This window comes from Leiobunum rupestre, chromosome 1, assembly GCF_980474605.1.
Source record: "Leiobunum rupestre chromosome 1, qqLeiRupe1.1.hap1, whole genome shotgun sequence".
NCBI classification, from domain to species: Eukaryota; Metazoa; Arthropoda; class Arachnida; order Opiliones; family Sclerosomatidae; genus Leiobunum; species Leiobunum rupestre.
In genome coordinates, this window is record NC_143384.1 from 96,886,175 (window position 1) to 96,900,459 (window position 14,285).

Below are 14,285 nucleotides of genomic sequence, written 5' to 3' on the forward strand. Positions count from 1 at the left end.
CTCTATCAGCAAACTCCCCAATGAATGCCTCTTCTATATCCCCGTCCTCTAATAAAATTAGAGGAGCTGGTAGACGTTCAACCTCCACTGTGGCTACCAAATCGGAATTTGCCCCATCATTTTCTTCGGGTACTCCTAATTCTTCTCCTAGTTCGTAATCCTCGTCTTCCTCACTTTCCACACCTTCCTCGAAAGAAAGGTCTTCCGAATCCGAAGACGAATAGTGCCCATTTCTAAAACACATATATCTGTGATAATCCGAATCGTCGGAACTAAAACTTTCATTTAAATCTTCTTGGTCTGCCATCGCTAAGTACAAACTAAGTTTTACACATTTAACCCACTATCAATAAAACGAAAAGTAAAACATACCTATTCAGGATCCAAGGTAGAACTGATATAAAAAGAATTTTACATTCCCTTTTATATTCAGATCCAGAACAGGCTACCAACCACTTACTTACGTTCCCCCACTTTGCAGTGTTATCAGCCAATAACAGTTTTCCCGGTTTGCAGTATCACGATAATATTTTAGTTATTTCACCTTTATACAGTGTTCTACTAGCGATAAAATTACAGCAACAAAAATAATCCTGGCACGTACTGCATTCATTATTACCTTTACAAACCGATTGGCCGGCAGAATCAACACGCTTTTTAACAAATATTTATTCTTAATAAAATTATTTAGTTTTTTAAGATAAACATAGTTTAATAAATTCCTAACTTTTCAACTCTTTTTATTAGTTTTCATCACTTGAAATATTTATTTATTAAAAAAAAAACAGTTATCGCCCTCACACCATATTGGCATGACACTTAACATCTGAGCTTCCTTTAACCTCGATAATTCATTTTCCACCCGTAAAACCTAGTCAAATATTGAAAAGAAACTCCGAGTCTCTCTTCATTTCAGCATCGCTTCTCCCGTTTTTGGCTTAAACCAAAGTGTAGTGTCTATCGCATTAAATAAAAACTGGGATTATTTCTTATTTGAACGTTGGGCGAAAGTTACTAACTTATTAAAATTTAACTGTCCGAAAAAGAAACCTCCGCTCTGGGTAAAGTCAACGGATAACGTCGCTTTTAATAGGGTTTACCTCGATAATTCATTTTCCACTCTTAAATCGTAGCGTAATCTGAAAAGACACTCAATCCGAGTTTCTTCCTTTCGGTATCGCTTCTCGGCCTTTTGGCTAAGATCAAAGTGTAGTATCTATCGTATTAGGAAAAAGAGTTGGATTTTTCCTTATTTACACGTTCATCCTATGTTATAAATTATTTAAAATTTGACCGTTCGATGAAGAAATCTCCGCTCTCTATTTTGTCAGTAGTAAACCTCGTCTCTAAAAGGTTAAACCACCATAATTTATTTTCCACTCTTAAATCGTAGCGTAATCTGAAAAGACACTCAATCCGAGTTTCTTCCTTTCGGTATCGCTTCTCGGCCTTTTGGCTAAGATCAAAGTGTAGTATCTATCGTATTAGGAAAAAGAGTTGGATTTTTCCTAATTTACACGTTCATCCTACGTTTTAAATTTATTTAAAATTTGACCGTTCGAAGAAGAAATCTCGGCTCTGTATTTTGCCAGTCGTAAATTTCGCCTTTAACTGGTTAAATCACCATAATTCATTTTTCACTCTTCAATCGAAGCGGAATCTGAAAAGACACTCAATCCGAGTTTCTTCATTTCGGTAGCGCTTCTCGGCATTTTGGCTAAGATCAAAGTGTAGTATCTATCGCATTAGGAAAAATGGTTGGATTTTTCCTAATTCACACGAGCAACACTAACACCCTTGGTCGGAGGTAATTGGCACTAAATCGCTCGTAGTCTACTATTGTAGAAAATCTAATATACTTTAAAGACGTAGATATTATCGAAAAACTAGTCCTTTAGGCTTAAAATCGCCAAAAACTGAAGAAAAGTGGAAAATTCCGCGGTTTGTTCGATTGACGGAAAGGTTGGGTTCGTCGCTCGGAGTCAAAAACTTGGACTATTCATTGGCCCATCATCATAAACATGTCAGCAAAAAGTCAGAACTACCGGATTTCACGCAAGGTACCCCCTTTCAGACGATAAGGTTACTGGATTATAATTTTAAACTTCTATTTAAAAGAAGCTTTGTTATTGACTTTTAATTTTACGTAAATTTTTATTTTTAAACAAATTTAAAAAAATTCTTTCACACCAAAACCATAATGAAAAACAATTATGTTGGAAATATAACACAAAATAACCTGCTCTAATTTATTAATAAGACAATATGAATAAGGATACTGTAAATTTTAATTTTAAACTATAATAAACAAATTCAGTATATGTTCCATGGATACACGGAGATCTTATACGGGGCGGATAGTGTTTTTACGCCAGTCGGAATACATTTCCGTGTCGGTTCGTCTGCTTAACCGCCTGCTCTATGCCGGAGCCTTAGTCTGCCTTTGCTGTAGCTGCTGTTAAAGCCAGCTTAGATATATTAAGGTTAGTAATGGTTCGATTAGATAAAGTTATGCTAAAAACAGTCCGTTCAAAATGTTTTTGGCCATGGGATTTGTTTAAGTTTTTAAAATTTTATTCTATAAGGAAGTGACGTGTGTAAAATACGGTTTTGTTACTGCGCCAATCGTAGCTTTTTTCATCGTAATGTAAAAAGCTCGAAAGTGCGCGTGCTGTAAACAAGGCAAAAATAAGCAAAAACCCTTTCTTACGAATGACGCTCTATTTCGCTGTGTAAGCAGGAGAGTGCTACACAGACGCTAGCAGTATCCTTGGAAACACCTTCATTCCTAACGAAGCGCGATGGCTTTCCTTAGCAAAAAGGGCTTAAATAAACAAAAACATTTCGCTAGAGAGCTAGGCGATACACCTGTCGAAAAGTGCCTCTTTATATTCCCTAGCTAGGCTTTTTTCAAACTTCACCGGGAAATGAGTAGATTTGAAAATTATCTTTTATAGCCGTGGCGTCTTCTGTTCCAACTTTTAAAGCGCCATCGCACTTTCATAGGAATGAACACGTTAACAAGGATACTGCTGGCGTCTCTCTTGCACTCTCATACTTACAGAAAGTGCGATAGAGCATGGGTACTATGATAATACACACGACGTAAGCGTGAACGATGGAAACGGCTGGCTTCAGCAAGAACCTACCCTTACCCCATTAACGTGAACGGAGGCTGACCGATATTATACCGTTTCCAATCCAAAATAGTCGGAGATTATGGGAATATTTTCCGATATATCGGCATTTATATCGTGTTTCGATAATGGCGTCAGGTACCAACAATTAAAAAGTCCCTCGCATTTAATGCCAAAGACGTTCAACATTAGAAAGCTTTATTGTACTGGCGAAGCCAAGTCGCAGCAGAGCCACAATGCGAGCGGGCCCCTGGACCAAAAGCGCCAAATCAAAATTAGAACCATACTTTTCTAAGCTGTTAGTTCCATAAAGGCCCCTTGGTCCCAAAATCTCAAGCTACGCCACTGTTTATGTTTGTGAAATTTTTGAAATTATTGAAACAATATTATATTTCAAACCGTATCTACTATCATTAATAGCGTAAATGTTGATGAAATTCAATGAATCTTATCCGGATTTGATAGTCAACCGTTTAGAATGTCACGAAGTTTCCCAAAACATTTCAAAGCTAATATCGTTTTAACCGTTGGTCGTAGAAGGATAAAATTGACGCTTTCCACATATGAATCGACCCTTATGAATCCGAAAATGCCATTATCAATGGTGTAACGATATTGTTTAAAAAGGTGTCGAAAAGGACATTCGTGATTTCCGGTGCAGTTTTAAAATTTTCCAAAAATGTGACCAATGCATCTGAGAGGCTTTTTTAAACGATAAAAGTTGCAATTGGTTTGATTTTTCTACCTAAAATGCTTTTGTGATATTTCTTATAAACTACAAATATTTTAACAGCCGAGGAATTTTTGAACAGTGTACAATGAAGAGGCTTTTCACGGGCTAAATGACATTTTAAAAAGGACAATTTGAAATTTCGTTAATAAAAATCATTCAAAATCAATTTTCAATGTTTTTCAATATGCTAAAAACTTGGAACATAAATTTTAACTTTAAACTTTATCTTCATACTTAACAGAAATTATATTTTACATTTTAAACATTACACTCATATTTTAAATTTAAAAATATTTTACATTTTAAAATATTTTACCTTAAAAAATTTTTTACAGTTTATATTACTTAACACTTTAAAATATTTTACCTTAAAAAATATTTTACAGTTTATATTACTTAACACTTTAAAATAGTTTACACTTTAAAAAAGTTTACATTTAATATTTTATACTTTTAATATTTTACACTTTAAATATTTTAGACTTTAAAATTGTTAATATTTTAATATTTTACACTTTAAAATAGTATACATTTTAATATTTTACACTTTAAAATAGTTTATCTTTTAATATTTTACACTTTAAAATAGTTTACATTTTAATATTTTACACTTTAAAATAGTATACATTTTAATATTTTACACTTTAAAATAGTTTATCTTTTAATATTTTACACTTTAAAATAGTGTGCTTTTTAAAATAGTGTGCTCTTTAAAAGATGCGCTTTTTAAAAAGTGTGCACTTAAATATGGTGTGCTCTTTAAACTAGTGTGCTCTTTAAAATAGTGGGCTCTTTAAAATAGTGTGATCTTTAAAATAGTATGCTTTATAAATTAGTGTGCTCTTTAAAATCGTGTGCTCTTTAAAATAGTGTACTCTTTAAAATCGTGTGCTCTGTAAAAATATACTTTTTAAAATGGTGTGCGCTTTAAAATAGTCTGCACTTTAAAATGATGTGCATTTTAAAATAGTATGCTTTTTAAAATAGTGTGCTCTTTAAAATAAGATGCTTTTTAAAATAATGTGTACTTTAGAATACTATACTTATCATTTAAATTTATATTAAATTTTTTTTAATTATGCCGCTTCGATTTCTTCTTTTTCTTTAAGGGAAAGACTTGCGACATCGTCAATGCTTCGTCAGCGCCTAAAATAATAAAATTTTATAAAAATTTATTTAAATTTAGAATAAATAAATCATATTGAAAAATAAGTATTTACCGCGTTTCTCGTGCAACTCTTGAATCGCCCTTTCTAGGATATTTGGATTAGTAGCAGTTGATTCGAAGGTGGACCCTGGCGTTGGAACCCTTGTACTGCAGCCCTGCTCGCTATCGTCAAAGTTATCCCCGGACTCAGAAATTAGAGTATTTTCAGCTCTAAATTCATTTGCATTATCCGCTTCATTAGGGAGTGGAGTTGTATTAACAACTATCAAGTTTTTGGACACATTGCGTAAAGCCATAAGTTGCGCAATTGTTTCAGTAAGGCTAGCCGTAGCCATTTCTTTCATAGCTTTATTAAGCAGATTTGTGGAGTTAATAATGTCCTCTTGCTGACCTGAACTAGAGTGGGAAAACGCTTTTCCTAACCGACGGTAATTCTCATTCGTGTTTTTCAGATCAACAAGATACTGAACTTTTTTCTCTTGTTTTTTGATTTCTTCTTTTAGGCTTTTAACGGCGGCTTGGTGCTGCTTTTCAGTTTTTTTGAGCGACTAGAAAATATATGCGTTATTAGTAGTACACAGTTCTGTACCGAGAGCTTAAAATTAAAACGGTGCTAAAACCGACGTTCGAAATTGTATTCACATAGCGTTGGTTGTACACCGCCACTTTAAAGCTCCCGGTATCTTTTAATTATATTTTTACTACCAGCGTTTTTCTTTGAGCTGCTCTTTCTACTCCCAGAATGCTCCGAAGTACCTTTTGTTCGTTGACGGATGGTATTTCGGAGTAGAGAGAGCTAAAAGAACAGCCCAAAAAAAATTATAGCTACCTCGAGAATTTCTTCCTCCTGTTTAATTTTTTGGGGCAACCTAGAATATTTTCGATCATACTCGTCGTCAGCTATTGCTACATCTTCCGGTTCCACGATTGGTACCACCTGTCCGTCTTTAAAAATATATAAATAAAAGAAATAATTATAAAAACAGGTAAGATAAGCCAAAGGAAGCTTGTTGTTGGTAGAAACTTTTGCTCCAGCTGCACGTCCGTTCGGTTGAAGGGAAAGGAAACAATCGAGGGTTTGGAGCCAAAAAATGGCGTACCAATAGTGGCGATTCCGGGTCTGCCATTTTCCCGCTATACACCCCCGTTTGTTTCCTTCCTCTTCAAATGAACGGACCGGCGGTTGGGGCGATAATTTCTACCAACATTTCGCTTCCTTTGGCTAATCTTCCTTGATATAAGCTACCAGGAATTGATGCGACTAGTGGAGGTTCTGCAACATCCACGCAATTTGGGAAACCAAACAATTCGTCATTAGGTAAACACAAAAGTTTTGACCACTCTGGCTCCTTCACAGCCAACTCTAGATACCGACTCCATACTGAAACCGGGAAAAGATTTTCTGCTGCATCACCATACTTGCCCTCTGAAAAAAAAATAATGAGCAGGCTGTCGGAAGAAGCTAGTGACGCTGTTCATCTGGTAACCATCTGGAAGCGGAATAGGCCTATTATTATTTTTTAACTATTACACTTACGAGCCAGTTTGGCGAGGTAAGCCACGCTGTATAGGATAAAATCGTTCTGTTTCAGTGACCCGTCAGATTGAATAGCAAATAAGTTCTGTAGGTTTTTAGAGTGATCCGATAGACATTTTTGACTGTTTTTTCTCCTAGGAAATGTTTTAGAACTAATTAGTTTGTATCTATATCCTGTCGCAAAGTGATTATAAAGGAAATTTACAAAATCTTTGTACCAAGGTTAAAGAATTGGCAGGATAGAAACACATAATAATAATAAATTTTACTCATGTGTTGTTGAGCCTTTTTTCCCAGATATTGCTATTGCGCTCTTGACCACTGTAAACCACGTGCCTTCATTTTTAACGGTGTTATTTGAAAAGGCTTCATCTATTTCGGGGACTGTCAAGAAGAGTTGTTTTATTTGCTGGCCAGGAAGAGCACTAACATAAAAATAGAGCGCTTGGATAAGCGACTCCGGCGTAAAGTAGGCACTCTTGGGCGTCTTTTTAGAAAGACGAAAAGCGTCGCACAAAAGTTTAACAACTTTATCTTTGGTCAGATAATTGGCCATCTTGAAAATATAGGCTACAAAGGAAAGATAAATTTTAAATATTGTCTCGATCCTCTCTACGCTATCCGAAATACAATAGAGAGAAAATAAAGCAAAACCCCTCATATATACCTAATTGAATGTAATAGTAACGGGTCAATGTCACGTCAATGTTCCCTCGGAACAAGACTCGAGGCGGTTCCTAGGGAACATCCGCGAGACAATGTCCCTTCACTGTTACCCACGAAAATATACGTACCAAACCTCCCTTTACGCTATCCCAAATAAAACTGATATAAATTATGGAAAAAAGAACCCCTCATTAGTACAAGGCAAATCCCTATGACACCTAAAGAACGTTCAAAAAACACCTTAAGACCGCAAGACTGTGTCCAGAAATTAGAGCACCCTGACACTTGTTGAATGCCTTCACAGAAAAGCTTTTGATATTTATCATATGTACTAATATGTTCTCGTAGTACGCTTAAGATGCGCTCTATGTGCGCTCTAACTGCGCTTGAACCGTTCCAACAGACGTCCTTATGGAACGCCTTTGGAATTAGAGCATCTGTAAGGCCTACAGGAAACTTCACATCTGGGGAACACGATCCTTAACTATAGTGGATCATCAGATGAACATATGGGGAAAATTTTCACCTGTAGCACCCCAGTATAGACTCGGCGTTGCAGAGAAGGGTGAAATCTATTGGAACGCATTAGCCAAACAAATAAAAATGTTTTGAGACCAAAATTAACAATTATTACACGCAATAATAATGGTATTCAAAGGATTGAAACCTTAATCTTAGCAGCATGTGAGAATAATATTCGTTCAATGTTACTCGGAACGTCGTCATTTAGCCACTGCAACTAAAAACTGCACATGGCAAACCTAAAAAATTCAATTCGCTTTTCATATGTAATGAGAATTTATTTTTCTTATTACGCAGGAATTATTTTAAATTATACATTTTATTTAAATCCCGTCTATAATGTGAACCAGATCGAGTCATTCATAAATTGGGGGTCTAAGGCCTAATTATTCGTAGCCACGGTAGTCAAATGGTAGTGGCGTTGGTACGGTAACCCAAAGGTCGTAGGTTCGAATAATACCCGTGGGGATATAATGTTTTTCATATGTAGGTACCGTATTTAACCTAATGTTATAAGGTATATTTGCGACACGTTATTTTAGCAACGATTGTGTGTCAGGGTTTTTTTTCATAGAAGTCGGATAAAAACTAGAACGCTTAATCAAATGGCTGGCAGACCACCGATTATATTCTTGGCTAAAACGATAGTAGCACCCTCTACGCCGCACACACGATGCTTATTTTATCTAGTGATCATGTCTACTTTGTGAATTACGTAAGCACAGATGCAAATAACCATTTACAGGTATTGTTGATTCATTTAGTGGTCTTAACCACTTTCTTTAACAGTTTTAGCAGCGAGTACAAATCGAGAGGAGGCTGCAACCTTGGATTAATTATTCCAAGCTGCTACTATCCAGAATGTGGTTTTCGGATTAATATTTTTCGAAAGGTAAATACAGCATTTCTTTGATATTTTACGAGATGATAGATTATCTTTTGAATAATTGTTCTTATTTATCTTTATTATTAAAAGAAATAGTTTGCTGTATTTAGGGCTAGTTTGGAAGGCTATGGCTTAACCTTTGGTATCTGATTCTCACTCTTGTTGGTCTCACTACTTATAATTCTTAGTTTATAGTTGGTGTTCGGTTTTCCTCTGTTAAAATTATATAAGGTATTAACCAAGTAAATTATTGTTGGCTCTGAGGTCTTTATTTAGCGTTGAAATATTAAACAATGTTTATAATAATTAAAAGTATAAAATATAACTTATTATACGTTTGATTCGCTCGCGTTCTACATGTCGAACAGTCTCATCAGTGTCGTGTTTTCTTTTCAAAGTATTGATACGAGTCTTGTAGATTTAATCCTTACGGCACTTAATTGGGGTGGCGGAGTGGTTAGCACTTTCGCCTCGCAGCAAGAGGAGCCGGGTTCGATCCCAGCTTGTGGCACTGGGTGAAAACTCGGAACAACTCCTTCTGCGTTGAGTTTGCAAGTTCTCTCCCCACTGGTTTAAGAGGTTTTCCCCCGAGTTCTTCGGTTTCCCCTTCCATAAAAACTTGTCTAGGTTAACGGTAATAGTTAGTGTAGGGAGCTGTAGGCTCGATCTCGTGGCATGCAGGGCTTGCCACCACCCTCCTACGCATTGTAACCCGGCCACCTGAATTAAGGGCTCAAAAGTCGCATGATGACTTAGGCCTAAGGTGGTGCCTTGGGTATTAGCCTAGCTGATTATTATTATTATTATTATTAATATAAAATTAAATTGAAGGGACCCATTATTCCGACTTTCCCATAATTTTCTCTCGCAGAACCTTCACAGTTGCTTAATTTTCAAGCGATTTATTGCAGAAATAACAAGAAGTAGCTGGGTATTAAATTATAAACGCGGTTACATGAAGACCGGCAAACGCGTTTTAAGTCAACGAAGGCCCAAAAACTACGCGTTTCGGGTACAACGTCAAAACCGCGAATACGACACAACGATTGCTAGCATGTAAAATGTTCATAGACTATTTTTTGTAGGAAATAGCCGGGCTCTATAGTTTATATTTGGGCTTATAGACGTACATACAATAATAACGTAGATATTCGCTATAAACCATTACTGTCAACCGGTTTCCCCCCATAACCATCGCTAGTAAAACCACTATTGCTAACAGTGACCTGTGAAAAGATATGTTTTTGTATTTGTACCAACTTCTAAAATATTAAATTAAGCAATTTCGAACCATTCTTCATTTTTATTTTAAAAAACTAGCATTCCATGTTTTGTAGGAAACGCGTTTTCTAGTGCGTTCATAACGATTGGAAATTATGGTAAGAAGAAAAGTATTTGTAACACTAACCTGTGAAAAGATATTTTGCCTTTTGTGTATTTACTATAACGCGATTTAATAACGCAATTTTAAGCTATTCTTCAACTTTTATTAAACCTAAGTAGCTTTAAATATATAAAAAAAGCGTAAACGGCGAGTTAAAGTCGGCCATTTACTCTAAAGCGAAATAGAGTGTTAGTTCACCAGTGCGGCGCTGATGGCGCATTTTTAGTTGCCGGCCTAACGAAAAGTAGGGACCAAAGGCAAGGTTCTTTTAAGTTCTAATCGGAACACGCGACAAAGTTTCAAAAATTGTTCTAGCATGTTATCCAATTTCTATATTTCTTTCTCAACTATGCCTGTAAAACTCACATAGATTTCTCTAAGGAAACAAAATAAATGATGTTAAATAGCCAATAGCAGAGAGATTATTTCTTTTTAAAATTGAAATTCAGCTTTTTTATTTATTTCAAAATGTGGTTTAATGTTTCTCGTCCTTTTGGCCAGGATCAAAGTGTAGTATCTGAAAGTGTGAGAAATAAGGCACTATCACTGGCCAATCGCCAGTTTAAAAATTAGCCGGGTTAGTTTAAAAATTAAATGCTTGGGGTGTTAGTGGCCACAATGACCACTTAATTAATTCAAAGTTTTTCCCTTCAAGATTTTACTTCATTAAATTATAAAAGGCTAATTTTGAAGGTTAAAAATGGTGAGTGGCCAGTGGCCAGTTTTTTAATTAATTTATCAATGCTCTACTCGCCACAGGTCCAGTTTTCAAAAAATTCTAATTTCTCACCCTGTCTGATAACATTATTTATCTGGAGTTATCGCTTCTCGAAGAGTTGGATAAGATCAAAGTGTAGTTTTACCATAACAAACTATTGTTGCAGCAAATATATATCTACAAATTGGTTTTTGAAAATTGTTAAAACATTTTCAGCGTACAAACGTCGCCATGGACTATTAAAGTTTTTTTATTAAAGCTTTTGAAATAAATCATTTGTCGGAACCAAAAAATTATATACTAATTATATACTAGGCCATTAAAACCAGTGCTGACAAGCTGGAATTTATTATTTCCTGCATTTATTTCAAGAAGAGTTAACATGATTGTAAATATTTTTTATACGTTTTCGGAACTCGCTTGACAAACCCTACTCAAAAACACTTTAATATTACTTTTTTTTCTAAAAACTGCGGCGCATAATAAAAGACAAAAGATAATAATACGCATTTGGACTTAAGGATATTTTACTTTGGAAATAAACATAAATAACAGCTACAAAAATAATAATTAGCTACGTTATACTACCGGAGCCCTGAAATGTATCTAGAAAACTAAATGAATTTTGCAGGACCCGATTTAACGTAAAATATTGTCTCCGATAGAAAATTTAAGAATAATTAATATTTAAGAAAGATCTTTCACAATTATTACCTTCACAATATAAAATATTACGTACCTCATTGGGTGAAGCGTTGAAATATCTGGGATTAACGACTTGAAACCAAAACCAAAACAACTGACAGTCTTGGGATATCTATGTCCGCAGTTCTCCCAGCGTAATGCGATGCAGTAAAACTCATAAGGGAGCCACTATTTTGCTTGAACTATACTACCTAGTTGGTCTACAACATACCTTCGTACATTTTAGCGGCCTGTACAGCTATATTCGATCAGACTCGAAATCGTAGTTGCTCTTTCCCAGTTAGAGCCTAGGGCCTTTTTTATTCCGGACTACACCACTAATTGCTATATAGTTCTGAATTGAAAAATGATGAAAAGTTAATATCATGATCGTATGTAATAAAAACATTTACCACAAACACAAGTTGGTAAACCTAATTTTAATGGCCTTTTTTATAGAAATAGTTACGATATGACCATTCTTACCAATTAAAGACGTTGTTACCCCTGTCGGGGTTATCATAAAAAAACTTATTTTGTAATTTCTCTTAAGCAAATACTTCATAAAGCGTACTCTTCATTATCCATCTGTTTATTTTTCTTTTTAAAGAACATGGTTTTTGAATTGTATTTCAGCTTAATTTTCCGATAATTTATTTTCATATAATAAAGTATTAAAAACCATTAATTCATCCTAACCTCCAGTTTTACTTATTCCATTAATAAAATATACGTAACCAATTTGAACCTGCTTTTAATATTTTTTTAAAGATTAGTAGCGGTTTAAATTCAGTTCTATAGAGATCGCCAGCCAGTGGAATAGCTTCGCTGAAAGTTAATTTGAATTATTCTCGTTGTTGACTTGTCGTTAAAAATCAAATTTATTTTTTCAATCATTCCGGCAGGTAATTTCCTGAAGAATTTGGCAGTACCGCAGTGAAATCAAAGTTAATTGTTTTATGGTTCCTTCGGGTGTCCTTCTAAACTGAAATTAATATTTAGGCACCACTCCTAGACCAGCGAACCTGTAAAGAAGTAAAGATGCTTCAGCGATTAGTGTAGACAAGTATAAATCCCATCGAACATATTTGGCGGAAATCCGTGTAAATCGGCGCTAAATTTGAATTTTAAAGTTCTATTTCTAAACAAAATTTATATATAATGGCGAACTTAGTAGGCGTCTGTGCTAATATCAATTAGTGTTAAACGGCAACAATCCAATTTCACGCCCTTGGCGGGAGCCAACCAAACCTTGAGTTTTGCAAGGGATCTCGGGGCTTAAAGTGAGTCTCCTTGCCAATACATTTAAGTTTTCTGAGTCCCCAAACCAAGCCCATTAACCCCTCGCGCCTTTAACGGGTGCCAACCCGGCCAATACCTCTTTACGACAAGGAGTCAAACTAATTTACATTAACCTCATTTATAGAAATAGTCACGATTCATCGATTTTTACCAAGGATAGACTTGTACATCTCATAGCGGGTTAATTTCAATTCTTTAATAATACCAAAAACAAAGGACCTTACGGTAAAATGCACTACAATAAATCTCAATTCGACCATTTAGGCTCTGGGGATATGAATATTAAAATTTGACGTACCACGGTATTTTAAGATATACTTTTTTCTAGTTACCCCTTGGCTTTGAGTTTAATTTCTTTAATTATGGTTTTTGGTTTGAAATCAATAAATCGGTCATTTTAGAGACTCAACATTTATTAAATCTTGTCGGCCAAGCCCGTAATATAACCTCTCCTCGGAGGGGAATTTGTTCATTACCCAAGCGTTGTCTTACAACACTATAACTACATTTAATGAAAACTATTATAATTGCGATTAATTTTTTAATAAAAACAAAGGTAAAATGGCCGAAAATTTCAATATTTCAGTTGTTTCTATCTTTTAGGAAATAAGTGAAAATAAACTTTACTAAACCTACTTAAAAACAAATCAGATAATCGATATTGTAACGAAAAATAGCGCGTTCGCGTCGTAACAAAATGATTTCATAGTGAGAGCGTGAATATTTTATTCATTCTTAAAAAATTGCCTTCACCCAGAAATATTTTTTATTAATGCCGCGAGCCGATATCTATGAATGAAACAGCTACTAATTTACGTTAAGGTATTAAAATAAATTGTTTAATTAAGGGATCGTCCATACATCAATCGTTTCGTTACTTTGAAATGGTGACCTAAATCGGAAAAATTCCATAGAACATTTTCGTCTCAAAATAATGTGTTGAATCCGTAGACGCTCAGTCCTACCACCATTTAGGGAATACCCTGTATATAAAATTACGATATATTCCCGCTGCCCCTACATAAAAATTTATTCGGTTCGAGGGTGGCAACACGATTTTTAAGGGTGGAATAATAGCAAACCCAATAATAGTTTATTTTTCTTTCGACTAGGTTTTCATATTGACTTAAATTCTATCGAAACACTTATTTAACCAATCGTTAATTATCACGGTGATAATGTAACGTTTAAACATAAATAAATTTATAACCACTTTTGTAATTAAAGTGAGGTTTTATAAAAAAAAATCTTTATATGAAGAAGCTCGTAGATTGTCAAATTAAAAGGGCAAAATATCCGGGTTAACAGAAAGAGCTTTCGGCTTCGAAAGGTCTTGGTCAGACTCATTAGTTTAGCCCTTTCAAAGGCAGAAAAGTTAAATTTCGCGTGATTCAGTTACGTCCTAACGACGTATTATCAGACTTAAATGTCGTTAAGTCATTGGTTCCTTTATTTTTTCTAGAAGACCAAGGTAAAAATACATTTTTCTTAGTCCAACGTGTATACGTTCCTTAATTTAAGGCCTCTTCGTATGTACGTGCGCACTCA

The 14,285-nt window shown here is 35.0% G+C and overlaps 1 non-coding gene and 1 pseudogene across 1 annotated transcript; both read left to right on the top strand.

Moving 5' to 3' along the window:
* The first annotated feature begins 1,176 nt into the window (after positions 1-1,176).
* On the top strand, positions 1,177-1,364 carry LOC149969061 (U2 spliceosomal RNA). The gene has a single exon (XR_016473735.1). It is a non-coding gene; the product is annotated as a U2 spliceosomal RNA (small nuclear RNA).
* A 72-nt stretch (positions 1,365-1,436) lies between these two features.
* Positions 1,437-1,610, top strand: LOC149969062 (U2 spliceosomal RNA; annotated as a pseudogene).
* The last annotated feature ends 12,675 nt before the right edge of the window (positions 1,611-14,285 follow it).